This window comes from Canis lupus, chromosome 32 (assembly GCF_048164855.1).
Source record: "Canis lupus baileyi chromosome 32, mCanLup2.hap1, whole genome shotgun sequence".
NCBI classification, from domain to species: domain Eukaryota; kingdom Metazoa; phylum Chordata; class Mammalia; order Carnivora; family Canidae; genus Canis; species Canis lupus.
The window spans coordinates 8,950,337-8,976,829 of NC_132869.1; the positions used below are offsets into that span (position 1 = coordinate 8,950,337).

A 26,493-nucleotide genomic window follows, 5' to 3' on the forward strand; every position below is an offset into this window, starting at 1 on the left:
GCCAAAAATTATTTAAGGCATCAGGGGTTATGAATCCCAGATAGAAAGCTGGGAAAAGGTTTATCTTTCTTCCAATTCCATAAAGTAGAATAAAATAACCTCTCCGTGAGTAGCATGCCATACTCTTTAAGTAAACAATGAGCCATGTGAAAATAAGGACTGTAGGACCTTTGCACTGATTATTCCCTCTTTCTAGAAATGCCATTTCTACAGATAGCTACAAGTCTAACTCTCACTTCCTTTAAGTCTTTGCTCATGTTGCCTTCTCAGTGAGGCCCATCCTCTCAGCCTATATCCTGTTATACTGTTTTACTTTTCCATACTATTTAATTTACTTACTTATTAGACTTAGTATTTATTGTCAAACACCCATGCTAAAATATAAGTTCTATTGGGAGAGGCATCATTATCCATTTTATTCATCATTGTCTTCCAAAACCTAGAGAAGAAGTATCTAGAATATAATAGTTGCTCAATAAATATTGATTGAATGGTGCTTCTGCAAGTGATATTGATACATTGCTCAATGCAGACAAGTATGTTCCTAATAAAATACAAAATTTCCATCTTCAAACAATGAACCAGTACAAAAACAAATTCCTTTGGGAGGAAGGAATGAAAAATAAAATTTATTATGGTATATGGTTCTTGGGGTGGGAGATCCTGATATAGTGATCCAGTCACATAAGTCTTCATTTTAAGTACCTGGTCAACTGAATTACAGTGATCACTCCAATTCTTTCCCCAAGTAATATCTCTTCACTTTGAGGTGATATGATCTAATCTTCACACAATTACATCTGTCTCAAATTGCATTACAATTCCCCTGGCCTTGTTCAATGGCTTTTTCAGTCTGACCCATACAGCCATGATAAGGGGTTATGAGAGCATTTTCATACCAGAAGCACACCAAGTATAGTATGAAGTAGTTGCTCCCATGTTTAATATTTTAAGTTTATGTGAAGATATTATTTCAGAATCTAGCACCTCTCTCTGTTACTGTCTCCAGGTTACGCTCATCCTTACCCTATAGTGCAGTTCCCAACCAGGTAAGGACAATGCCTCTGAGATTACCAGAGTAGTTACACATTGTTTGACCATATAACTGGTATTGTAGAAGAGAAGAAATAAATTGTATTATAACCACAACTTCCCACCCTTATTCACTTTTTCTCTAATTTTTTACACCTTCCCCTTGCAGTTAATCAATAGTTACAAATCTGTACCTTTATTGGGACATCAGGGTGGTTCAGTGGTTGAGTGTGTGCCTTTGGCTCAGGGTATGATCCCCGGGGTCAGGAACTGGGTCCTGCATTGGGCTCCCTATGGAGAGCCTGCTTCTCCTTCTGTCTATGTCTCTCTTCCTCATTCTCCCTCTCTCTCTCTCTCTCTCTCTCTGTCTCTCATGAATGAATAAATAAAAAATCTTTTAAAAAACTACCTTTATTATCACTTGCCATATATATTTATAACTACAATAACTAGTTAGATATGAACGTTAAGTGCTTGATCGTTTTTTAATAAAATATACACATTGTAGACTTCAAAATATTTGAGAACTTTTGATTTAAGATTTCTCTTGGAAATTAATTCTATTTTCACTAGAATGAATTGGATGTAGCCTGAGGTGGATGTTAAAATCAAAGTAATTTCAAGAAGTGGATCTAATTCAAGTAAGAGTAGGCATGTATGCCCTTACCAAGCATGGATCTGAAATCACTGGAAATGCTGAATGGTTGTTATAATATTTGGGGCTCTCTCTTAGCACAGAATCACTCGAATAGAGTATTAGTAGGACAAAAAGTAGTTTAAATCTCACACAAAAGTAACAGGATTAAACTTGTCTTTGATGAATGATATAAAAGAAAAAACATTCCTAAAAAAACCCCTCCACTCATATAAAACCATCCAATCCCAATTGGGCATCGTCACTGTGATTTCCTGATCTATGACTTCTTTGTCTCCAACTCCATGCTCTGATTGCAACTGTCACTGAGTCACACAGCCTGCTCTAGGCATAGTGCCAATTTGATTACAACAACTGCTTGTGTGACAGAGAAAGGTGGTTTTCAGGGCCCTAGCAAATGGCTCACCCAAGCTTCTGACTCTAGGGCATAAATTTTTGCTGTCATTCACAAGTTGGAAAATAAATATCCGCCTAACCTAGTAAACCAACAACCTGGAAAATACATATGGACGCAGAGTTCCTTCCATTACCAGGACACAGTAAGGAATGATCAGATTGATCACACTCTAGCCTTATAATAAATACAAGTGAGCAGGACTACATTACTTGAGTAGCAATTTCCATGCATTCAAGACATTTGCAATCTTATTTTTATTTTCCAGTGTTACAACAGTGGCTTGTACATTTTTCAATCCCAGGTGCCTCGTACATGATATATGCATAAAATATGTATTTAGTATTTTAAATATTATGAAATAACAAGTCACTTAGAATGAAAATAAAGAGTTACGTAGAGGCAAAAATGTACCTGCTAGGTAGCCTCATCTACCTAAAAAGTTGCTAATTCAAGGGGAGGAATCTAAGTATTCCTTCAGTCTTTAAAATGGAATTGTTCTGTTTCAAATTACTTGTTTTAGTTTCATGGGAACCAAGCCCTGTGTTTGTTTGTTTGTTTGAACTTATTAAATAATATGGTACTCTGCTAAGGTAATTAAGACAATCAAAAATCATTTATGTAAATAAGATGTCTTAACCACAATGACAACTATTCAGGATATCCCATTGTATTTATTTTCATGTTTCTGTGTTTCCTTTTCTTGTCTAAAACATAACCTCAAACATCAAAATTTTTCAACCTCTTGGAAAGAAGTAAGGCTTTTGCTGTATCTCTTGCCCTGACGGATGGTATATCTTCATTTCATTCATATAGTTCATCTATTGAATTCGTATTAAACTGAGTACTCAGTACATAAATACTTCTCAGGCTCCCTTCTTCTGCTAGTGCTTTACATGTGCTAGCTCAATCAAACAAACGTCTATGGCTGTCACTCTTCTTTTTAAGATTTATTTACTTATTTGAGGGAGAAAAATCCTCAAGCATAGCCTAATGCAGGGCTTGATCCCAGGACCCTGAGATCATGACCTGAGCTGAAACCAAGAGTTAGCGGCTCTATCAACTGAGCCACCCAGGTGCCTCTGGTTGTCACTATTCCTACATCCACTTTACAAATGAAGTTAGAGGGCCTAGTGATTTGCCCAAACTCACCAGTCTACGTAGTGAGCTGAAGTTTAGCCCAGGGCTCTTTGTCCCCAAAGCACAATTTCCTCCCCTTCGCAGCAAAGATAGAACTAAAGGAAGAGATGCATTTTCTTATTCTAACCAGCAATTTGGATGGCAAGTGAGCCACATGTGCCTGAAACAATAGAAATGAGTCTAAGGGAATACAAAGTGAAGTGTAAGATGGCCTAGGCAAAGGGCAACTTTCCAGTAAATAAATCAACGGTCTAAGAAAAGTAGAACTTGGGAAAGTCAATCCCAGGCTGGAAGGAATCTGCAATTTTCGTTCATCCCCAACACTTCCTCCCTCTAGAATATTCATCTCCCAGCTCAGCCAGCTTTTGTGTTTTTGTTTTGCAGCTGGGATGTCCCCCAGGGCACTCTGCTTTCCATAGATTTCTGGCCTCAGTTAAAACCTCCTCTTCCCTCCTAGTGGAGTCAAAGCTGGAGGTTTTCAAAAAGTATTGTATTGAGAAGTGAAGGGAAAAGAACATGGAGGAGGAAGAAAAGGAGAAGGAAGAAAGTAAAAAAAAAAAATGTAGTAAAAGTATATTTAAAAGTATTGTTTACAACTGCCATCTATTTTTAGGTTTTTGTTTTGTTGTTTTGTTTTGTTTTGTTTTTCCAGTCCTTAGGAAAGTCTACTCAGGGACCTGGTTTTCAGTTTGGTTAGTTCAAAGATCTCAACTTTCTTTCCTTTGATTGGAGGTGGGGACAGACGACAGCTAAGGTTTCTCTATGTCTATTGTGCATATATTATCTTATTTCATTATGAGGACATAATGAAAGTGGAATTATCAGCTTTTTACAGAACAGGAAACTAAGGTTCAGGAAAATGAAATACCTTTTCTGAGGGCCATTAGCCAGTCACAGGCAGAGATGAGCAGCATTTATTTTTTTATGATTTTACTTATTTATTCATGACATGACACATACACACACAGAGACAGAGACACAGGGAGAGGGAGAGGTCTGCCCGACACAGGGAGCCCGATGTGGGACTCAATCCCGGGACTCCAGGATCACGCCCTGGGCCAAAGGCAGGTGCTAAATTGCTGAGCAACCCAGGGATCCCAAGCAGCATTCCCAACCACCTTAAGAATGTTCTCCTGTTTTATCCTGAGGCACTTCCCTCTACCAAGGAGGTCCCTTGTATCCTCTCCCTCACCCATAGCTTCTCAGGTAGTTGAGACACAGGTCAGCCCCAATTGGTATACTTAAGAGCTGGGGGAAAAAAATCTGGGATTAGAGGTTACACGTGAAGGCTGTTAGAGTGGTTATGGGTTATTTGTGTGTAACTGTGTGACCTTGGGCAAATATCTTAGCCTTCTTGGGGTGAGATTTCCTCATCTGTAAAATGGGCTGCTGTCTTACAGGGTTAGAACTAAGTAATAAATGTTTGTATCATTGCAAGCTGCTACTGCAGAAGTTGTGTGGGAAGGAATAAGAAACTAGGACTTTAACACTCTTCCTAAACGTGAAAAATCAGTACTCCCTGAGTCACTCTGAGGCTCTTGGGTCAACTCCCTGTTTTGGGATACTAATGATAAGCAGGCAAGGAATACCCAGGAAAAAAAGGAATACCCTGGAATTTCCAATGACAATAGAATCATTATATTAATTTTTGGAGTGACGGTTTATGTCTAAAAGAAAACGATTACTGTTGCTAAAAGGTAAATTGAAGGGGGAATCCCTGGGTGGCTCAGCGGTTTAGCGCCGCCTTCAGCCCAGGGCATGATCCTGGAGACCTGGGATCGAGTCCCACTTCGGGTTCCCTGCATGGAGCCTGCTTCTCCTTCTGCCTGTGTCTCTGCCACCCCCCTCCCTTTGTATCTCTCATGAATAAATAAATAAAATATTTTTAAAAAAGAATAAAAGGTAAATTGAAGCATATTAAGTTTCTAAGCATTTATTTGAGCAAAAAAATCAATTCAAATTGGGCAGAGACAAACCGGAAGTGGTTAAGAGTGCTTTACCGACAAGAGCTAGTGGAAAAACTCTACAGAGAGGCAGAAGCAAAGCAGGAAAATGACTTGATTGGCTATAGCTTAAGTGTTTGCTTTATTTGGAAAAGCCACGTTGGCTATTTGTAGGTGGTTGTCCTTTGGTTTTGATTTTTTAACCTTGAGGCATTTCAGGCTTAGGTTTTAGTTTGCCTCAGCAGGTACTATGAGGCATTAGAACCACTTCAGTCTGATGGCCTCCTTGTTTAATCAATCTAACACTATTTTGGCCATTTTCTTAGCGTTCATATTTCTGTGAGCAAAACAGGAATTATAGATAGTTATTTATCTTAGGGCTGGAACAATCTTCAGAGGTGATAGACATTTTTACTATACTCAATGACAGCCTTCCAACTACCTTTCACTGTAATACAAATGTTATGGAAACATACACAGAGAAGGCAGGTTGAAAGATGGTCCCAAATGTGAAATATTACTCCAAATGGACTCTGCTCTTGAAGGAAAATGTTATTACTTTATTAAAAGATATCTATCTATTTATCTATCTATAGAGAGACAGGATTACATAATTTGGAGGATTGGGGAATAAATATTTTATAGTGATGTTCTTTTTTTTGTTTTGTTTTTTTTTAAGATTTTTTATTAAGAGAGAGAGAGAGAGAAAGAGAGAGACAGGACACACTATGAGGGGGAGGAGGGACAGGGAGAAGCAGGCTCCCTGATGCGGGACTCAGTCCCAGGACCCCAAGACCATAACCTGAGTGAAAGGCAGAAGCCCAACCGACTGAGCCACCCAGGCACTCTAGTAATGCCCCTTTAAAGAAATGTGTTGAATGAGATAGACCTTTCAAGTCAAAGCAATTTTCCATCACCTGAAGGATCTAAATGGCTCCTTTTAAAATAGATGGATTTTTTGGTGAGAGAAACTAAGACAAGTCATCAAGTCTTTCATATAAATAATCATCCTTCAAGCAAAATTAATATTCCTAATATATAATTCCTTATATTAAATAATATATATTGTATAATTAAATATATTGATTTTATATGAAACTTAATTTCTCTCTTACCTATAGATCTTTCCAGTTATTCTTAGAATATCTTGGATGGGGCCTGGGAAATTTCATTTTTAACAGGTTCCTTAGCCAATTCTGATGCATACCTAAATCTGGAAACCACTGACATACTTTTTAATGGCTGCCCTAAAAGTATATTATATAGACATGATACCATTTATTTAATCAATCTCTCTTTCTTGGGCACTTAGGTTCAATCTAGTTTTCATTATTATAAACTAAGCTGTGATGACTTTTATAATAATATATAACATTTATTGCATGTTTCCTATGTGTCAGCCATTATACTACATATTTATTTTCTTAGGACAAATTATTAAGGAGGAGAATTATGGAGATAAATTTTGTGTGTTTTTAAGACTTTTGACCTCTGTTGCCAAGATGCCATTCCAGAAGTTTTTCTCTGTTGCTACTTTTGAGTGGGGGAACACTGATGGCTATGTTACATGAAGACTAGCATTCAGCCATCAGCTCAGGAGGCACCCACAAACAGTGGCTCATTCAAGATACTTAGAAAAGATACAGCTTCATGTCCTGTATCATATCTTAGCTGCTATTGTTGCTAAAAGTAGCTCTCCTGAGTGGTTGCTTCCAGGAATGCCTATCTAGGATCCAGCCACAGGGGCTCTATGCTGCTTCTGGGAACTGGCACATTTCACATACCGTCCCTTTTAGGGCCCATCAAGGCATTGCTGTCTCTGGTAGTCAAGGGAACCCAAGGCAGGGTGGAAATGCTGGATCCAATATTATTTTTTTATAGAATTCAAATGAAAATGTTTTGGTACCAGACAAAAAATAATATGCATTGACCAGGTTCAAAAAATTCAAGCAGGGGATCCCTGGGTGGCTCAGCAGTTTAGCGCCTGCCTTTGGCCCAGGGCGCGATCCTGGAGTCCCGGGATCGAGTCCCACATCGGGTTCCCAGCATGGAGCCTGCTTCTCCCTCCTCCTGTGTCTCTGCCTCTCTCTTTCTCTATCATAAATAAATAAATAAATAAATAAATCTTAAAAAAAAAAATAAAGCAGACCTAAAAAAATTAATCAGGTAGGCATATTGGAGTTATCTAGGGAGCAATAATGAAATATATTTCCTCCCCACTGCTCTTTTCTTAGATTTTTGTGGAATGAAATGTGTGGAGAATGCTGAATAATATCACTTATTTGTTTATACCATATCTCAGCCTTCTAATATAGGGAGGGACAGAAGAAATCATTTGGAAAGGTGGCATTTTTCCTTATAAGACCAGTATGAGATGTTCTTGGCTACCAAAATAGACATTTCTTTGGTTTTGGAAGACAAAGCCATCTTGTTTTAAGAAATCTGGTTGATTTGCTGAACATAGTTAGATCATTTAGGATCTGTGTACAAATGGTAAAGTTCAAGGGCTATTCATCTTTGCAAAGCATAGTGAAAAGACTTGCTTTCATGAAAATGTGGAATTTTGACATTGGAATGGATTCTATAGTTCATTGGCTTCTCCAATCTTTTTGAGAACATAGCAAGAAAACAAAGTATAAATAATTTCAGTAAACCGTCTCGTCCCCAATCTTGTAAATTAGGAAACTAAGGCACAGAGAAGTTTAATGAACTCCTGAAAGTCACGTAACTAGCAAATGGAAAGTGTGATGTCTGACTATAAACCAAGACTCAATTTAACATCTGTTCCTTAATTTTCTTTCCTTCTTGAAGTTGCATAAAAATTCCCAAAGAACTTGCAGCTGTTACATATAAATTTTCATTCTTTGAGGGAAAGTAGTAAATGAGGCATTATAACTACAATCTAAAGGTGTTTATTTTTTTCCTCTCCACCTACAACATGGCTCCTATATGGTGAAAATATCCCTATCTTTTCAGAGACCTTGTGTATGTTTAAATATGCACCTCATGACTGGGTGTCAATCAGAGTAGTCATTCTTCATGTGGATTCTAGAAAAAACTAATGTTGGAAGCAATTGGCATATGGGAAAGCAATGAAGAGGCAGAGAGACAGATATATTCTGGAGTGTTCAGTAAGGAAGATTTGGGGCAGTGATAAAGAAAGAAGCTGTTCAGAAGAAGGAAGATCTGGAGATAATCTGATGGGTCTAACAAGCAAGCAGTAGAGTGAGGACAAAGATTTTTGTGGCTGTTGTTTACTCTTGTAATCCACCAGAGCACCTGAAACCAGGCCTGGCACCACTGAATGCTCAGGAAAGGTCTATTGAATAAGAGAACATGAATCTGGCACTCTGAAGACCTGGGATCCAGTTCTGGCTTTCTGACTAGCCTTGGTCAACCCATCTGTCTAAGCCTCATTTTCATCATTTATTATATGAAAGACTTAGGCCTAAATTATTTCTGCGCAGATACAGATTTTTTTTTTCCTGCCAGGCTCCCACTTAGTAGGGGATCTGCCCTCCTTCGACTCCATCATATGTGGGGTTACAGTGGGACCATACTACTAATCACCAAATCCATACAATCTAACCCTGTCCATGGACCAGTGTTGACTGGTCCAGGCATAGGAACTCCCAAGCTGGGCCAATATGAGGTTTTTTCCTCATGGAATTTTAGAACTGGAATCAAAATATTAGTATCAGCCTTCTGGTGGCTGAAACTGGGACTATACAAACTGCTACTGGTTGCTGGCCAAATTCCCCCAAATTGATCTGAGTGGTAGAAATTGCCAATAGATAGAGAAAAGAAGCTGACACAGAAGTCGAACAGAATGACAGATACAACTTTTAAATCCATGATTCTTAATTAGGCCCAATGCATTCCTGTCCTCTGTGTAATTAGATATCTTAGAATCCTCACATTACATTCCCCATTTAAAAGAACTAAATTAGCCACTTAGCCATTAAACCATCTAGTAATTGAGATGAAAATAATTACATCCAATATATGTACTATCTCTTTCATTTCTAGGAGTCAAAGATTTTAGGGATTATGGACCTTGCAGGGTGGCCAAATAGAAGCATTATATTTTGACATAAAGTGTTTTCACTGGAGCAGACTGCAAAACAGGATATCTGTTACCTGGGGTGGGGTTAAAGGATTACTTTCATTCAGGACATCAGAGAGTTAAATAAAGTAGTTTCTTGCCTAACCGGAGAAATGAGATAGAATGGATATTATTTCTACAATCCCAGGAAAGCTAAATGATAGACTCCACTGTCATTAAAAATGTTGATATTTTGGGGCACCTGGGTGGCTCAGTGGTTGAGCCCCTGCCTTTGGCTCAAGTCATGATCCTGGAGTTCCAGGATCGAGTCCTGAATTGGGCTCCCTGCATGGAGCCTGCTTCTCCTTCTGCTTGTGTCTCTGCCTCTCTCTATGTGTCTCTTAAGAATAAATAAAATCTTTTTAAAAATGTTGATATTTTATTCACCTTACCTCAGTCCCAGCTGAGATAGGGCTCCATCGGCACAAAGGGTGGAAGTGAGGGTACTGGTAAGAAGTAAAACAGGAGAAAATTCAAGAAGCTTTAGTGACGTCTCACAGTCAAATTAAATAACGTAACTAAATGGCATGTTTAGAATTTGCCTTTCTGCCTATAATTCATGTCCTCAAGATTTATTTTTTTTTCAAGATTTCTTTACAGTAGAATCATTTTTCATTTTCACTGAGTGGCCCCAGTACATGTTTTATTGAATGATTTCTATGCAGGAAGCACTGGAGAAGAATTATAAGCCTATTTTCTTGGGACTCTGAGATAAAGGGCTTTGGGACCCAGTGCTGGGAAGCTTTCAATCTTGTGCGTAGTGTATCCGCCTTGTCACAGACGACGTAGTTATCTTGGTGATGATAAAGGCACAGAAGTCCCCTTCCTGCCACATTCTGCACACACTTTTCTCATGGATGAAAGTTGTACTCTCCTGTCACTGTTGCGTTATTTGATTTTAAGTGTGCGTCTGAACTGGGATTGGACTCTAATATTGATCTGACGAAAGCCATTTCTCATGGGATATCTGAGGAGGCACTGATACAGGCCAGGTCTCTTAGTCTGATGCATACAGCAAAGAGGAGCTGACCCTATTATTCCAGGGTTCTCCAAAGGAGGTGGGAGAATCCAGGCAGTATTAAAGACGACCATCCAGGGAGGTGTAGGAATACAGTATCAGAACTTTTATTTCTACTTGTTCTATATCTCATCCATTTAAAAAATTTTATTTGAGCATGTTTTATAATGAACATAATATATTAATATAGTAGTATATGTATATAATGTATGTGTTGATTTTATTTGGGACTGTATTTCAAAAATCAACAATAGGACTATATTCCATTTCTTGAATGCTCTTAGAAACAGGGATGATGAGATAAGCAGAATCATCTTTTTTTTTTTTTCTAGATTTTATCCATTTATTTATGAGAGACACAGAGAGAGAGAGAGGCAGAGACACAGGCAGAGGGAGAAGCAGGCTCCATGCAGGGAGCCCAAAGTGGGACTCGATCCGGAGTCTCCAGGATCACGCCCTGGGCTCAAGGCGGCGCTAAACTGCTGAGCCACCTGGGCTGCCCATCTTTTTTTTTTTTTTTTTAATATTTTATTAATGTATTCATGAGAGACACAGAGAGAGGGGCAGAGACACAGGCAGAGGGAGAAGCAGGCTCCCTACGGGGAGCCTGATGTGGGACTCGATCCCAAGACCTCGGGATCACGACCTGAGCCAAAGGCAGTCAACCGCTGAGCCACCCAGGCGTCCCAAAGCAGAAACATCTTGTACAAATAATTCTAGATTTGGTTGGAGCATGAGAACATGAATTCAAATCCTGGTTTGCTTCTTACCAGCTTTGTAAACATGGGCAAATAAGTTCACCATCTTGAGCCTTCACTTTCCACATCTGCTAAATGGGTACCTGAGGCTGACATGAGATGACCAACATAGGACTAAGCAGTTATCTGATACATAAAATTTTAAGTAGCATATAAATCTTAAATTGATTATTAATCGATTATTTTCTTAGGCTCTCTAAATATATCACATTATTAGTTGACACATAAGGCAATATTCAAATCTGTAAAATAAGTTTTCTTAAGATAAGGAATATTCTTCTTAAGATAACGAATAATATCCTCCTCTCAGGATATTATGCTAAGCAAAATAAGTCAATCAGAGAAAGACAATTATCATATGATCTCACTCATATGTGGAATTTAAGAAATAAAACAGGGTCACAGAGGAAGGGAGGGAAAAATAAAACATGATGAGATCAGAGAAGGAGACAAACCATAAGGGACTCTTAATCCTAGAAAACAAATTGAGGGTTGTTGGAAGGGACGGCGGTGGAAGGATGGGGTAACTGGGTGATGAGTATTAAGGAAGGCACATGATGTAACAAGCACTGGGTGTTATATAATACAGATGAATCACAGAACTCTACTTCTGAAACTAAAATACATTCTATGTTCATTAATTGAATTCAAATTTAAAAATAAAAAATGCACTGAGAAAACCCAAATATCCTAGTCTAATTAATGAGTAATAATTATTCCTTAGTTTCATTAGAATAAAGGATTTCCTTTCTTTTCTTCTGTTATACTTAGCCCTCAAAACACATACTTAGTTTCATTTCAATCCATGGCTTTACAAAAAATATCGAAATAACGTCATCAATAAAATCCTTCTGCAAAATATTTCATGGCCAGAGGTAGAAAACTCTAGCAAGAAATTGCACTCAAATATTTTGGACTAGACCTTTATACTATTTTTGTTTTGCACCATTTTGTTTTTCCATGAAGGCTTGGCCTTAGGCCAGGCAGGAAGGAAGGAGTTGTAAGGAAAAAGTAGAGTTTGGGTGGAAGGAAAAGTTTCAGTTGCTTTGTATTTCTGTTAGGGAACAAATTCCCATACCACTGAAGAGAAGCTGTATTTGACCTGAGTAGCATTGCCTTTCAGAAAAGAGGTTCTTAACCTTGGCTCTGTTGATGTTTTGAAATGGATTGTTCTTTGGTGTGAGGGGTTGTTCATAGTATCATCCCCAGACTCAATCCACTGGATGCCAGTGGAATTCCCTCCCTTATCCTACCTCCCTACCCCAGTTGTGACACTGAATTAAAATGTCTCCAGATATCACCAAGGGTGCCCTGAAGGGAAAATCGCCCACAGTTGAGAACCACTGTCATAGCACATCCCCATTATCTTTTTTTATTGTATTCAAGATGAAGTGAGTCTAAAGAATTAGAATTTGAAATCCAAATCCAGCTTTTACAGTGTTTCTTCTAGAATTGTCTTAAGGGCACACTCTGTAAACATTTGATTATTGCTTGTATTATGCCTAAAAGCACAAATCAGACAACCAGTGTAGAGGCCATCCCACCTTTCTTTGTAAGAGCCACTATCTCTACAATTTTTGTGACTCCGTGAAGTACAGCAAGGGCAAACCAGGATAAGTCTCCAAGTTGGAAGAAGAAAGTCTGCATGGGGCATGTGTGTGTGCATGTGTGTGTGTGGGAGAGAGAGAGAGAGAGAGAGAGAGAGAGAGAGAGAACGGGTAGTTGGGTCAAGGGCTAGGGAGCTCAAGAAACACTAGACCCACAACGCGGTGCATTTCATCAGTGACACTGTGACCAAGGCCCAGTCAGTTGGCCATTGAATTGGTAGCGTGAGGGTGGGAGGCTAATTCCCTGGGTTCTTTCTTGCATATCTCCTCTCCTCCCTTTTCTTTTGCTTCAGCTTGTCTTTCTTTTCTTTCTCTTCTTTTTCTCTTTTCTTCCTTCCTTCCTTCCTTCCTTTCCCTCTTCTTTACTTCTTTCCCTTTATCTTTTTTCTCTTTCTTTTTCTCTTTTCCTTTCTTTCTCTTATTCTTCACTTCTTTGCTTTCTTCCCTTGTCCATGTCCTTTATCTTATGGTTCATTTTCCTCTGTTACTACTCTAGTCAAACACGGATCATGCAAGCCAGGCATTCTGGCTATGACTGGGGCTCTGGAATCAGATGGCCTGAGTTTGAATCAGGACTCTGCTGCGTTCTTGCTGTGCAATCTATTCAAGCAAGGTATTTAGCATTACGTGCTTTCATTTCTTCATTCCTAAAACAGAGATGATACTAATCCCCTATCCCACGATGAGATTAGCATTAATATATGTAAACATATGAAGCAGAGCCTGGCATATGCAGTAAGCACCCGATGTTAGCTATTATGAGGGTCTTCATGTCCTCCACCAGGGAAGAAAACTGTACCACAATTTTATATAGAAAAGTCCAGCAACATTTGCCTACTTGTATTTATCGAAAGGGTTATTGTACATTATTATTATTAGCCTGGGAGAGGAGAAAGTTAGGTATCCACCTCATAATGCTGGTTATTCCTCATAATAGGAATAATGCTAATTTTGGTTAACACCTTTGTGTTGGGGAAGCTGTGCTGGGGGATCATTATGGACAAATTAATATTTTACAGTAATAGATCATATGCACTTCCATTGAATTCCTGCCTAGAGTATATGTGTTGTTATTGCTAGTCTGAGTACATCGTATACAGTGTTTCTGTGTGACTGGAAAAAAAGCGAATTTTAAAAGTACATAAATAGGGCAGCCCGGGGGACTCAGCGGTTTAGCGCCGCCTTCGGCCCGGGGCGTGATCCTGGAGACCTCGGATCGAGTCCCACGTCGGGCTCCCTGCGCGGAGCCTGCTTCTCCCTCTGCCTATGTCTCTGCCTCTCTCTCTCTCTCATGAATAAATATTTTTAAAAAAAATCTTAAAAAAATAAATAAAAGTACATAACTAAAAATAGAATATTGAATATAGGAAAGAAAAATTTGAAAAGCCATTATAAACAATACTTTTCCTTTTTATTATTTTTGCCAGAAAAGAAAGTGGCCCACTGATAACCATGTTTAAGAAATAAGTATATTCATAAAGGTTACTTCACAACAATATTCAGCTAAGAGTACATCTCAGGAAATTGAGACAGATAAATTAATGAAAAACAGATGGATTATGGAATTCACTGAAGAAGAAATATGACTAACATGAAACCTAGTGGTTAGGGAAATGCAAAATAAAACAACAGTAAGATACCATATTGGGTGGCCTTACACTCACAAAAATGAAAAGATTGTTAATATCCACTTTGAGGGTGTAGAGAAAAGGGTACTCTCATACATTCTTGCTGAGAAGATAATTGATTAAAAAAATGGAAGATTGTTTTTGGAAGACAATTTGGCATTATCTTCTCTTATTTAAAATGTGCATTCTCTTTGACCTTGTGATTTCACTTAAACAAATCTTTCTGAGAGAAATCTTGATGCCTAAGCCCATAGATAAGTAAACAAGGATGCTCATTGAAGTGTTGTTTCTACTAAAAAAAACACCCCAATCTGGAAATAATCAGACTGATGTGCATTGATAGAGAAAAATAGATACATAATTTATAATATATTATAAAATACTTTATAACCATTTAAAAGAATACTAATTGACAATGTACATGGTATGTTAAAAAGGAAGGCGAATAATATATAAAATTTGTTTGTATTATGTGTATGTGTGAATACATAGAAAAGCATCTAAAATTATATATTCTAAACTATTAATAGTAGTCACCTTTGAGACATATGAAATTGGAGTCCTCTTACTCTGTACTGCTTTCCTGTAGAGTTCTAAGTTTTTGCCAGAAGCACTTGTTTTAGTTTTAAAAGACAAAAAAGGGATCCCTGGGTGGCGCAGCGGTTTAGCGCCTGCCTTTGGCCCAGGGCACGATCCTGGGGACCCGGGATCGAACCCCACGTCGGGCTCCCGGTGCATGGAGCCTGCTTCTCCCTCTGCCTATGTCTCTGCCTCTCTCTCTCTCTCTCTGTGTGACTATCATAAATAAATAAAAATTAAAAAAATATTAAAAAAAATAAAAGACAAAAAAGGCAGTTTGGTATTTGTGTCTTTGCACTTGGGGATTACTGTGATGATATATATATATTAAATTCACTGTAGTAAACTTCAACTCCAATATATCTGGCTTGAGGTAGCTGATTAAGTCTTGGGATTTCTTCATCTTGATATTAATTATTTCATGCCTTTTAATATTACTGCTTTTAATTGCTCACGATGACCCAGGTTCACATGAGCTCCCTTCAGATTTTGGGAAGACAATGGGCAACTTCCATCTCAACATCGTTGAGGGTACAACACTAGACATTCTGGGAAGATAAAAGAAATCTTAGAAAGCAGAACTTCTGTTTTCTTAATTTGATATTCAAGACATACCCTAGGAACCTAAGAACACTTTGTGGATTAAAATAGACACAGAATAATGTCCAGGAGAATTTTTACATGCACTCAGTAGAGAGACCAGAGAAATGGAAAGTCCAGTGGGAACAACATTGGGATGGATGAGATAAGAAGCAGGACAGGTGGCCTTGGGCATTTAGTATACAAAAAGCAACCATAGACGGTTCTTGAACTGTGAATCAAAACAAAGTGCATTGTGTAAAAGATTATATTCTTGGAGCATTTTGGTACTAATTAGTAGATTGTTGAAATAAACCAACCATAAATAACTTCCAGATAATACAACTGAAAATAAATAAGCCAGCCACATAAATATCCATCAGATCACTGCATAGTTTATCAGACGTTCTCCCCAGGAAAATGAAGATAGGTATTGGTGAAAGGGGTTACATATTTAAACAGACTGAGGGGTGGGGAGTGGCTGTGAGCACTTCATCCTTAGAGGGGGCTTCATCTTCAGCATTCTGACCTTCTTTTGTAAGTATGCAAAAAAGAACCAAACATTGATCGGATCTCTCTTAGCTCCAATTGTCCCTTTAGAGGTTGAAGTTACATGAATAAAACAGTCATCAGCATTTTGTTTTTCCTATTCACACTTTCCTTGAACACATGGGTGAAGCCATTTTCAAGGATGGTTTTTCATTTCATTGTCCTTGTTTATGTTTCACAGTAATGTTTTATGGTAACTCACTGTGAAAAAGTAGAAAGTACATATATTGGTCTCTGCTTCCAGTTCCTGGCACAGAGCTCCTAAAACCCTTGTAATTTCCTAAGTGATAAGAACACTAGGAGCATCTCTTGTTCTAATATTGGTCTTTGACCCCGTCCCTGACACAGACCTCCTAAAACCCTTGTAAATTCCTGAGTGATAAGAGCATTAAGAGCATCTTTTGTTCAAATGAGGTGACTTTGGGTGGCTTCCTAGATGGCTTCTGGGTGGGGGCTGGTCATCAGAAAGACCAAGCCATGATTAGAAGCTTGGAATTTTTAGCCATACCCCTTATTCTCCACAGAAGGGAGAGAGGCTAGAAACTGAGTTAATAATTGATCATGTCTACGTGAGGAAGTCTCCATAAAATCCCAACAGTAAGGGGTTCAGGAAGCACCCAGGTTGGTGAACACACATGGGTGCTGGGAGAGTGATGTGCCTGGAGAGGGCATGGAAGCTCTGCACCCCTTCCCACATACCTTGCCCTACTCATCTCTTCCATCTGGATGTTCATCTGTATCCTTTATCATATCCTTTTAAAATAAATTGGTAAATGTAAGTAAATGTTTCCCTGTGTTCTGTGAGCCACTCTAGCAAATTAAACAAACCTGGGGGGGGGGTGTTGTTGGAACCTCTGATCTAGAGCCTGTTGGTTAGAAGGCCTGGGATTGTGACTGGCTTCTTTTCTTTTCTTTTTTCTTTTTTTTTTTTTTTTTGTGACTGGCTTCTGAAGTTGGGGCAAAAGCAGGGGCAGTGGTCAGGATCGGGGTGGGGGTGGGAGGATAGGGGCAGACAGTTTTATGGGACTGAGGGCCTTAACCTGTGGAATCTGATGCCACTTTGGGGTAGATGGTATCAGAAATGAGTTAAATTGTAGGATGCCCAGCTGGTGTTGCAAGAAAATACTTGGTGTGGGGAAAAAGCTCCACCTATTTGTTGCCTCAAAGTGAAGTGTGTTGTGTAAAAGTAAAGGAGACACGCAGGGGAGAAAACACAGAACTGGGCTTTTCCCCTACACAAAAGGGGGAATACTAAGTTTCTCCCTAAACGCTCTCCTACTGTTAATCCTCCATTTTCTGTGAAGCAAATGAGTTGCTCCTATAGCACTTCACTCATAACACAGAGCACTTCCCATGGGAATGGGAATTTATGTATTTACATCTTCACTGGACACAAGCTCCTTGAAGTCAAGTGCTGCTTTAATTTCATCCCTAGTACTGAGCCTGGCATATTTCAGTAACTAATTAGTTAATGAATTCTTCTGATAATAGTTATCGTCTGTGACTGTATCAAAGATGGATCCTTTGAGAGTTGCTCCTAAGGACCACTCTCTAACAAATCCTAATGATAGTTATCTGAAAGTTCTATCTTTTACTAAGTACTTTGGTTTTGTAAAAGCTCTCTATCAGAAGTGAACACCATGAGGAAGAATTAAAAAACAAAACAAAACAAGAAATGGTTATTGTCAGAATTAAATGAGTTACATTCAAGTGATTTCCAAGGAAATTTGATATTGTAGCTACATGAAAAGCAAAGGACAACCTGGGATAATACATAAATAGAATTTATGAATTTGAATGAAAGTTTGGCCAAAATCTCTAATATCATTTATACATTTGAATGAGTAGGAGCTTCAGAGATAGAAATACAAAATATAAATTAAAAGTTGTCCTTTAAGAGCAATCAATTACCAGTACTGTATAAAATGACAGTTAATAAGCACCTACCAAACATCTCACTTTATAAGTTATTATGCAAAAATAATTTGACACAGATGTATGTTGGAGTTTAGAAGAACTTGGAAATAATGGGTAACTAAATATAGACATTAAACAAATACACAGTTAAGAATAGAATCATGGGATGTAGGAAGAATAACCACATTTCTAGGATGTAGACTAGACCAAATAATGTAGGGTGTAGCAAGCAATTTTGTTTTCCCAAATCAATTCTAGAAAGCTCCATGGAAAATATCAGGAGACACACTTAAAATAAGCAAGTACAATAAGGCAGGTTAAGAGAGACTAAGTCCTTGGCACAGCTTGGCAGGGGCCCCAGAAGGAAGACTGGGATGATTCAACAAAGGAAGGAAACTTGAAATAAACAAAGATTGGCTAAGACCCAGAAGACAATAAGGGTGTGAAGTGTTTTAGCTTCCTGATAAAGAGCTTTAGGGCTGAGGGTGGCATTCTGTAGTATGAAGGATGGTCAGTGTCTTCTTAGGATTTAAAATCTTGGGGAGAAAGAAAACATCTCTGTCTGGTAAGGTAAGGACTGGCCAGATGTAACCAGAATGGAATTTTTCCACATCTAATAATTTTATTTTCGCATCTAAGAATTTTTAAATGTAGCATTCTTCAATATGGCGTATATTTAGATTTTCTTACCCAGACCTTTAAAGATACTGTCATAGAATTCCAAAATGGACGTATTTGGGGATGCTAAGAAGATTAGTGTCATTAGAGGAAAACAACAGCACTTATTTTTATTACTTGTCATGGCATTGATTCAGATAACATCTTGTTTTTTCTAAATGTTTCCTTTTGGTTTTTCATGTCTCCCTAGCTAGACTGTAGATTTCTGGAAAGCAGGCCTCCTCCTAGTATCTAAGTAGCCCTGAATATTCTCTCACCTACATATCTTTCATCCATCCTCTTCTCTCTAGCCCCTGACTAATACCTTAATTATCTCTTACATAGACCTTTGCAACAGCCTTTTTGCTGGTCTCCAAAATTTTACGACATATCTAGGAAGACACAGAAAACCAAAAGGAAACACTTAGATAACACAAGATGGTATACAAAACAGGTAATAAAAATAACTGCTATCTTTTCCCTCTAATACTGACATTTCCTTTATAGCTTTCTTCCCACCCCATCACCTAAACTTCTATATTCTTGTTATTACAACTGCTAAACAATATAGATTATATATATAAACATATACATACATTACCATCCCAGGTAGAGGGCTGGAAGGGCCAATTCGGTATGTAAATGACAGGTCATAACTTTTGTTTTGTTTTTCAAAAGATTTTACTTATTTATTCATGAGAGACACACACAGAGAGTCAGAGACACAGGCAGAGGGAGAAACAGGCTCCCTGCAGGGAGCCCAATGTGGGACTTGATCCTGGGACCCCAGGATCACGCCCAGAGCCGAAGGCAGATGCTCAACCACTGAATCACCCAAGCGTCCTTAAGTTTTGTTTTTAAGTCAGAATAGAGCAAATAGAAGTTATAGCAAAGATGGATTGTTTTCAGACCCCCTGAGTGGCTTGTGGACAACTGCCAGGCTTTAACATGCCCAAGAGAGTGTGATGAAGTCTCATGGAAAGCATGATATTGCAGAGTAGAAAGAGGAGGAAGCTTTCAGGTAAGTCAGAAAAAGAGAGTTGGAAAAAAGGAATGCTTTTTAGGGAAGTAGGGAGATGTAAGAGAAAAGTGAGATGAGGAGGGAGGAGGAGACATGCAGCCCTCACGGCACAGTTCCCTGGCGGAGAGTCATGGAACTATGTGGAGCCTCCGAGTGTTCTGGACTTGGTCTAGGGGGAGCAGAGAGAAGATGCTGAGTGGTCTAAATTCTAGACCAGAAAGAAGAGGATAAAAGAAAATAGGAACAAAATCCTCTTTTGGGGGAAAAGGAGCAGGAACAAGGGCTTTTATATATTTTGATGCTAGACAAGCCTGGAGAATGATGCACCTAGTCAAGGTTAGGAAAAGCCACCTGCCAGAGACAGAGATGATTTACAGCAGGGCTTCTTAAACTTTAATGTGCAGTTGAATCACAACTAGGGATCTGGTTAGAATACAGATTATAATTCAGCAGGACTGGGGTGGAGCCCAAGAGTTTGCATTTCTAACAAGCTCCCAGGGGAAGCTATGCTGTTTTGAGTAGCAAGGATTTACATACAGTATTTAACATAAGGATTTAAAGCATTTTTATTAAATACATACATACATACATAAATAAATGCATTACTGCCTCTCAATATAGATATCTTCTGTGGGTTTATCAAAGGCTCTAAGTAGGAAATTATCCTCTTTTTTAAACTCAGTTGATGGCAACGAAGACATATCTTAGATTAAAAGAGGGAATACAATGTACAGTTCAAACTAATAACATATTTGAAAGCATCATTGTTAGATGTCTATATTAATAACAAGATAAATACCTGTGTTGTTTAAGCAACACATCTGCACATGAAAGTACCCAAAATAACTTTTTGTGATGGTAGAAGTATTCTATATCTGAACTCCAGAATAGTAGCCATTAACCACCCATGGTAGTTAAGCACTTGAAATGTAGCTAGTATGACCACTGAGTGAATTTTTTAATATTGACTTCTTTTTTTAAAAATATTTTTTTATTTACTGATTCATGACAGACACAGAGAGAGTCAGAGACATAGGCAGAGCCTGATGCAGGACTCGATCCCAGGACTCCAGGATCACACCCTGAGCCAAAGGCAGATGCTCAACCACTGAGCCAATTTTTTAATTTTATTGAATTTAATTGATTTTAATTTAAACAGCCACTCATAGCTAGTGGCTACAATGACCATGAGAGCTAATAGCATCAACCAAAAGACAACCAGATGTTTTTGCTTCTGGAACTGATGGTGTAAGGGAATTGATGTACCTGAGCACCATAAAAGGCAGCTATAACAGCCAAGGGATTTACTCCTCAGTTTTTCTAAAGTCCAGTTCTCCTGCCAAGTCATCACCCACAGTAATAACGACTTGAAATAGAAGGCATATCCATCCCACCAAGGACCTCATCTTTGAGAAGTTATATCTAATAGCAAAACACACACACACACACAAACACACACACACACACGAAAACACACAGAGGGAAAAAAAAAAGGAAAACACACACAGGTTTTTCATGGAGAAAATTTTAGTTTGAGCTCTAGCTACAGCCTCACGAACATGTGACCTCTGGTAAGTCATCTAGACTCTCTAATCGTCAGGTCCTAATTCTTTCTGTAAATTGGAATTGGTGATAATACCTAGTAGGCAAAGGTGTTAGGAAGGTAAGTTCCTAAAGGACATTCCAGATTTCATAGTTGTATACAATGACTAAGTATTATTTACTAAAAGGGAAGTCAAATGCCATATTTAAAACAAAATCCAAGGAATCATCTAGACCGTTTGTTGTACTGAATTTGTTGCATGCACATAGCCTTGGAAATGTTATGTAACAGATATTTCAATCCTTTAGATTTACTGTAATGGGGTATAACCTTCAAGGAACATGCATGCCAAATCCGTTTGGAAGAATGATGGTAAAGGAGAAGTGCTTTATTTAGCAGCGTGGAGCCTGGTAAGCATCCTCCCTGCTAAGATTATGCTGAAAAGAAAGGAAATCGCACACTGCTCATTTCCCTTGTACTGGTTGTAATCTTGTGGAAACTTCCTGTAAAAGGCAGTTATAGCATTAAAAGTAAACTGATTTCACACTCACCGGATACTGCCAGACCAACAATTGTAGTCCTTTGGGAGAAAAATAAAATAGCATACTTATCCTTTATACTTTGTATTAGTTTGGAGGAACATGGAAACCCTAGTGATGGAGAAACAGACCCATGCCAGAGGCAAGGAAACTATTTAGAAACATGGTTACCATTTAGTAATTCCACTGAGAGGCAGAGCTCATTAGCCAAGACACTGGTTACACTAAAAAAAAAAAAAAAAGGAAGATGAAGAAAAGATTGTTCATTAAAGTACAGCATGAAAATAGAATCAACCCCCTTTGATTTAGGCACATTCAACTATGGTTTTCAAATTTAAAATTTTAAAACATCTGCTCAGGCAGGGGTAATGTTTAGAAATGAAAATGTGAATATGTATTTTATGCACTGTTAGAACCTCACATGTTGGCACGATTATCTCCTCTTTTGGCTTTTCAAGTATACGAATCTCTGCTGAGAGCTTATTAGCACAAGGGATGGCGGGTGTGAAATGCTGAACTGCTGTAATGCTGTAGTGTTCAGGTCGCAGTAAGTAGCTGAGGGGTGGGGGTGGGGGCTCTGAATTTCCATCACTGTGTCAGTCAATACAGCTTCATTTTTATACATAAAGGGGCTTTGGGATCATATTTCACCGGAAAAGCCTTCAATACTTAAAACAACTGCTGGAATGTATGAAATGCAGCCCCTGCCTTCAAGTCACTTAAAATTTAACTGGGAAAACCAACATAAATCCAGAACAAGTTGATTAGAGAGAGAGAGAGAGAATTATCAACACAAGGGTAAAACAGTACAGGCAAAAATAAAAAAATTTGAGAAGATACAATCTGGGTTCATAAGAAAGATGATCGCCATGGACTGAGCAGTCTGGAAAGAGGGAGAGCGCCTTGAGGAAGAGTTGGAGTGCTACCTGCCATCTGCCAGTGTCTCTGTGAGGACAGGCCACCTTTGCTGACCTTGTGAACCCTGGTCTGAACCCTACCTACCTAGGACCCAGAACCCACTTGTACTTTTTTTTTTTTTAATATTTTATTTATTTATTCATGAAAGACAGAGAGAGAGAGAGACGGGCAGAGACACAGGCTGAGGGAGAAGCAGGCTCCATGCAGGGAGCCCGATGTGGGACTCGATCCCAGGACCCCAGGATCACATCCCAGGCTGAAGGCAGGTGCTCAACTGCTGAGCCACCCAGGCGTCCCCCACTTGTTCCTTCTTAACTGTGATGATGTCCTATCCCAGCAGTTACTTGGCACTTGTACTGTTGGCCCATACATGCTTTTGATAATTAATCATCTTTAACAAGTTTGTAAGTGGTCGTGGTGAATTCCTAAAACTGATGACAATAGTAATGAGAGCCACCTGTGAGCAGCAGCTAGCATGACCAGCCTCTTTCTCAGACCCACCTGAGAAAACACAACCAAGTAAATACAAGCACACCTCAGCCCTGGTGACCCATGACAGGGCCACAGAATTTTGACTAGTGCTCATTGGTAGCTGTGCCAACTGAATGGAGTTGGAATTTCAGGTAGAAACTGTGATCTGTATCTGTATTTATCTTCTCACACAGCTTTTCAAGTCTTACTAGATACCCCTTCCCTAGCTGAACCAACTCTTTGGCCTTGATCTGTCTTAGCCTATGATATATGTTGGGCCATTCTTTCCTGTGTGCTGCTGGAACGGAGGTTCTTAGGTAGGGATGTGTTTGGAGACAGGATGAAAAGTAGTTGCAAGGAAAAGGGGAGAAGACTGTGAACGGCTAAGAAGGACCAAGTACCTGGCATACTTCTGGAAGAGCAGATCTGTCAGTTTCATTACAGATCTGCTGATCACAATCTTGGGAGTGGAGCTAAGAAATCTGCATTAAAGCAATTCTTGCAGTATATTTAAAAAAGTTTTTATTATAGAAAATTTCAAATGTATGAAATAATAATGAGAATGTGCTCATTGTTGTTCCATAGCCAATCTTGTTTTATCTCTATCCCTATTTCTTCCCACTCCTCACCCCACTGAAGGATTTTGAAGCAAACCTCAGATATATCATTTCATCTGTAGATATTTCGGTATGTATTTCTAAAAAGATGAAGACTAAATAAAAAACACACAACCACAACACTAATATTTTAAAAAGTCCCTTATCATCATCAATCTCCATTTAGCATTTGTTTCCCCAATCATCTCAAATTGAAAAATATTTGTTCAAATCAGGATCCACACGTTGCATTTGGTCCCTCTGTCTCTTGTACTGGTAAAGGTGCAGACACTGGGATAGAGCGATGCAGCCTCTTGAGCTTACGGTAGCTGCTGACAGAAAGTGGCCCCTGAATCTTGACATAGGACCATTTCCGATTATTTGAAAGTAGAATTCTCTGTCCAGACCAAGACAATTTTCTAAAAAAAATCTGGTAAGATCTTCAACAACTAGGTGAGAGGTGAGGGCTAGAAATGTAACCTTCAAAAGAAGGGCACAAAAATGTCCTGAGAGTGGTATGGGGGACACCAAAGGCAAGGAAAGTTTCAGGCCTGTGTCTTGGTTATAGGATTGGGAACAATCTAAAACTCATTAATTTGGACTAGTGAACATATATTGCCCCGTCAGGTAAGCAATGTGCGTGAAAGTGGCCAGCACAGTTCCTTGCACAGGACAGCCAAGACGGTTTTCGTATTTTCTCCCAAAGCCTGTAATGGATACCTTCCCTGATGCAGCTGAACCTGGAGCAGATGCAAATTTCTTCAAAAGGAAAGGAGGCCTTTGCAAGTGACTCAACTTTCCTTGTACTTAATCATGACTCTCACAGGGCAATCATTTACTGATAGCTTGCTAAGGGCCAGGCCACGTGTCTAGCAAGAGTGGCACACAGAAGAAAAGCCATAGTTATTTGTTGAATGAGCAAACGAAGCTGCGCTTCACCTTCAGAGCCACTGGCACGATCTCATCATGGAGTGAGTGTACCATCATCTCCATTTTACAGTATCAGAGTAAGAGCTAGGATTTATTGAGCTCTTAATCTGTTGTAAGTGCTTCATGTATATTATCACCTCATTAATCAGGACAGCAGCTCCATGAATTAGGCACTATTATCCCCATGTTCCACAGGCAGACTTCAGGTAACTTGCATGGAACACACAAATTATAACTGATGGGACTTGATTCAAATCTGAGAAGCCAAAGTGGGCAGCAGTTGTAGGAAGGAGAGCAGGCCAGTACCAACACTCCCAGTAACAGGGTCTTCCCAGGAACAAGATAAAACAAAACAACAACAACAACAACAAAACATGGTTAGGGTTCAGGGGGTAACTTCTGTCACAGATCCCCTCACGTCTTCCAGCCACCACCACTGCCCTTTTCTCCCTCTCAGCAAGGACAATGCTGCTGCCCACGCAAGAAGCAAGAGTTACATAAAGAAACCTTGGAAATCAACGGGCTTTTTTTGGGGAGGCCACCTGAGTAGTTTGGCTCCTTTATTCCGATGCTTATTAAGCATCGACTATGTGTAAAACACTGTTAACAGGCTAGTGTACATGCATTCTAGAAAGCAGCAATCCTGAAACCTGCTGGAGACGTAGGGCAGATGAGGAGGGCTGGCCTGTTTGGGAGGGGGGGGGGGCGTCTTCCCACTTTCCTTGTCCCGGGGAACCGTTCTATCCCTCAAGGCGGCAGGAGCAGCAACCCTTACTCTCAGGTCACACAAGCCCCAGAACGAAGAGAACAGCACTGTACACAAAGCTAGACCGATAGCTAGGGAGATGCGTCAGGAACTTCGGATTCAGTCCCCCGCCGCACGGGAAACAGGCTGGCTTTCTAGGTAGAAAAGGGCTAAGTAACAGAATTTACAGAGCCAGGAGCTGTGAGTTCTCCGGTCCCGCAGACCCTAGACTCCCGGCTGGAACCCCAGCAGGTTTCTGTGCAAAAACCTCTCGAGATGAATGCATACATTGTCCTCTAACAATGCAAAAGTGACAGCTGCCTATTCAAGAACCGTTCCGCCTCCGTTCAGAGCAGTTCGTGCCACAGAGGCATCTTCTGCGCTATAGTTATGCAACCTCACTCGCAGCGGGAGTTATTTCCTGTGCTTCTGGCTGCGCCAGATTCATGTAACACGCCTACTCCGGGCTTCAATGGAAGTCGTTCTCCATTAACAACCACCCTAGCTTTCGGAGATGAATGCCCTGCACAGCATACCCCTTGCGCAGTCAGAATCCAAGGTATTAAAACTAACTCTAACACACGCACACGCACACACTCCCGTTGTGCAGGCAGCTAAGGGACTGCAGCAATGCAAGCAGAGGGACAGCAGGCGGAGCTCTCTTTGTACGGTCCCTCCCTCTAACCCCCACCGACTAAAAAATGAACTCGTGCCAGTTCCATTCTTTGCTCTGCAAGGAAAACACACACACACACACACACACACACTCCACACACACTGCAGAACAAAACAAAGCAGCCTCCAATTTCCCCCTCGAGCACACTGTCATCCTAGCCTCCCCGTTCTAACGACCCGGATATTCCAAGGCGAGTAACGGGGAGCGCCGGGGAGCGCCGGGGAGCAGCGCGGCGCAACAATGCAGGCTCCCCGGCGGCTCCCCGGCGGCTCGCACCCCCGCCCCTTCCGCGGCGTGCCAAGAGTTTGGAGCGCGCGCACGCACACCGAGCGCGGGCCTGGCGTATCCCTCCGCCTCCCCTCCCTTCCCCGCTCGGTGGCTCCGCGGCGATTTGGGAAATGGCAGGGAGGAGGGAACTACTTTCCTGAAACTTGCTATGCCGCACACGACTTGGAGTCGCTGTGATTCGCCCGAGGCCGCGGCTTCTAGCCCT

At 39.9% G+C, this 26,493-nt stretch overlaps 1 long non-coding RNA gene across 1 annotated transcript in view; it reads right to left on the bottom strand.

Annotated features, from left to right (window-relative positions):
• LOC140622929 (uncharacterized) overlaps positions 1-26,493 on the bottom strand; it is a 59,336-nt gene that overhangs the window by 20,846 nt on the left and 11,997 nt on the right. The gene's annotated exons all lie outside the window — the stretch shown is intronic.